At 50.1% G+C, this 3,176-nt stretch overlaps 1 pseudogene across 1 annotated transcript in view; it reads left to right on the top strand.

The window, feature by feature from the left end:
- The first annotated feature begins 99 nt into the window (after positions 1-99).
- Positions 100-3,176, top strand: part of LOC105503751 — a 16,219-nt pseudogene continuing 13,142 nt past the window's right edge. Inside the window, exons 1-2 of the transcript XR_001000531.1 lie at positions 100-290; positions 1,387-1,555. The product of XR_001000531.1 is annotated as a dehydrogenase/reductase SDR family member 4-like (transcript). The remainder of the gene's footprint in view (positions 291-1,386; positions 1,556-3,176) is intronic.

Below are 3,176 nucleotides of genomic sequence, written 5' to 3'. Positions count from 1 at the left end.
GCCAGCCGCCACAGACAACTCTCATCGGGCCGAGGGCGGGGAGGGGGTGGCAGGGAAAGCGGCCCCCACTTCGTCCTGCCCCCTCGCCCTACGCTCTGTCACCTCCGCTGGAAGGAGTGGAACCCAGACTTGCTGGTCTGAGCCATGCACAAGGCGGGACTGCTAGGCCACTGTGCCCGGGCATGGAAGTTGGTGCGGATGGCCAGCTCCGGGATGACCTCCCAGGACCCGCTCGCTAATAAGGTGGCCCTGGTAATGGCCTCCACCGACGGTTGAGTACTAGTGCTGGAGTTTCTGAGGCCCTGGCTGCCTGGAAACAGGCACTGGTCTTTCATCCTTTGCCTCCGGTGCCCCTGTCCTCAGACCTCACATGCGGCCAAAGTCTGACCCTGGAAAAAAGTAGCCACGTGGTCTGCCTGAACCCCCTCGGAATCTTCTGTCCCTGGGCCCTACCTTGCCAGCCCTCATGTCCCTGCTGCCTCTGGCACAACTGTGCCACCTCTGTGCAGCCCCATCGATCTAGTCCCCTCCAGGGCTCTGGGCTGCCCCAGTCAACCAGCTCCACCTAGCCTCTGGGAAGACCAGAAACTAGACATGTGAGGGAACCTGGATTTCAAAATCCTATCCCACGGTCTCCAGCACTTTGAAAATGTACCAGACACTGTATTTGGGCACCGGAAAGTCTCCAGGAACCCCTCCCCCTTACCTAGATGGGACACAAGAGCCATGTGTTAAGATTTTTGTTTAGGTCAGTACATCTGGGCCTACCTTGTCCAACCTGTTTCTCACCAACCACTCTTGTCTATCCTAGTTCTCATTTCTACGGGACTTTGCTAGATGCCAGCTCTCCACAAAACTAAAATACAAATGCAGCTAAAATGCTAATGACTGACAAGTGCAGAATGTGTAACTCTTCCTCCCAAGGCAATATTTACATTTTTGACCGGAGACCATCTTCTCACATGCACCCCAAAAAATAACTAAGGATAGAATTTTGAGAATATGGTAGACTAGTAAGAAAGAAACCTGGGGGCAGGGCTGTTCTGAGTGAGACCCTCAAATCACGGAAGTGGCTGCTGCACACCCAGCTCATTTCTCACCTCTCAGTCCCAACAGGGGATGAAGCCTGTCACCCGTGGTGGGAACTGTAGAAAGTGATGTAAGTTCTTGGGAACTGAGGCTGCAGTTCCAGATCATAATAAAAATAAGTAAATTAGTGCCAAAAGGCCATGCCATCAAGCCTGTTTTACACAGAGTAGAGACACGTGGAGGTCATATAGTGAAAGAGACTGAATTCAAACCCGGGCAGTCTTAACTTCAGAGCTCATGCTGTCGACCTCTTCTGCTGCACAGGCTTTGGCAGTCTTTGTGTCTTTCTACTCACAGAATCTGCTTCGCCATCACCGGGCATCTAGCCTAAGACGGGCTCCACGTGGTTGTCAGCAGTCAGAAGCAGCAGAACTTGGCAGCCACCTTGCAGGGGGAGGGGCTCAGCGTGACAGGCACCATGTGACCTGTGGGGAAGGTGGAGGACCCGGAGTGGCTGGTGGACACGGTGAGCTGCAGGGACATGGGCAAAGAGCCAGGAGGTAGAAAAAGGAGCCAGCCTGAGCCGCCTTCCCTGCTTTCCTGGACAGCGTTGGTGAGATCCAATGCAGTGCTGTTAACTAAAACATAACAGTGCATTCTGCATACCCACACCAGCCCACCGGTACATTTTTATTGTATGCCTTTCTATTATGTCCATATACTAATGTTGGAGAATCATCCCATCCCAATCAGAGAATGTTAAAACATTCTAATGCTTCAATCCTGCATCGTCTCTTGAATACCCCAAAGAAACAACTGGTTTTGGTTCTTTAGTAATTTTCAATCTAACTGCACAGATGAGAAGGGTAAATACAATCACAAAACAGATGTTCCCACCCATGAGCTAATAAACAATCGCATATTCTTCAGCTTATAGAGTCAAGTCCCTGGGAACCTCGGGAAGCAGCCCACCATGTTTCAGCCACTTACTATGTGCCATTACCTGTGTTCAAAGCCTTACAAAGGTTATCTCTGGACTGACAACAACCCAAGCAAGGCAAGGACTATTCTCTCAGTCTGCAGAGACTGGCTCAGACAGCTGGAGCTACTTCCTAAGGTCCCACAGCCAGTAAGGAAAGAGCTGTGATTCGACCCAGACCTCCCAAGCTCCCTTCCTTTATTGGCTGCCTACAGACTACCAGGTACTGGACTTTAGTCTCAAAGAAAGTATGTAAGTCAATGTCACAGTTAGTAGTGCACACCAGCCTTCCAGCTGCAGAAGGAAATATGAACCATCCAGCAAAGGAAGCTCCTCTTCCCTTGAGGCTCAGGACACACACTTTATTCCCCAGAGTGGAAGGGAGAATCTACCCAAAAATGGAAAGTACAGGATTGTGCTAACAGATTGGAAAGTTGGCAGAAATAATTTGCATAATCTTAGAAGAGGGGGATCTTAAGCAATAGTAGACAGTAGTATGGTAGACAGTATAGGGTAATTCCATTTTTAAGGAACTCTCTGGCAAATGCTCAAATATGCATTGGAAAGAGCCAAATGTGAGTCCTAGAAAGTCACCTGGCCTGGCCAAGGCTGGTGGACAGAGCCCAAGATTAGGGACTTGATCCTGATGGTGGAAGGAGCCATTTGGGAGTCTGGGTCAATCAGTGACTAACCATAACACATGTAAGTAGCAATGTAATGTGAAAATCCTGGTGGAAAAACATCCTGTGGGCCCCACCAGGTTCACTTAACAGGACCTACAGGCCTGGCCCAGAAGTGATACTTGAGCTAACCCTGTAGGAATGGATGGGAATGGACAGATGGAATAAAGATGAGGTTTCAGATAACTCTGCAAAATGAGCAGACAGCCAAAGAGGAACTGAAGGAAAGAGAAGAGCACTGATAGTCCACAGTGGAGAGCACAGGCTTAGGAGTACTGCTGGGAAAGGGGCTGCATTAGAAAGATAGAGGCCATGGGCCTCTATATCCTGTTTGTTTGTTTCCAAGATGGAGTTTCACTCTTGTTGCCTAGGCTGGAGTGCATTGGCACCATCTCGGCTCACTGCAACCTCCACCTCCCAGGTTCAAGCAATTCTCCTGCCTCAGCCTCCTGAGTAGCTGGGATTACAGGTGCCCACCACCATGCCCA

This window comes from Colobus angolensis, unplaced genomic scaffold (assembly GCF_000951035.1).
Source record: "Colobus angolensis palliatus isolate OR3802 unplaced genomic scaffold, Cang.pa_1.0 Scaffold88, whole genome shotgun sequence".
NCBI lineage: Eukaryota > Metazoa > Chordata > Mammalia > Primates > Cercopithecidae > Colobus > Colobus angolensis.
Note: the sequence above shows the minus strand (reverse complement) of the source record. Positions and strands in the feature narration are given on the sequence as shown.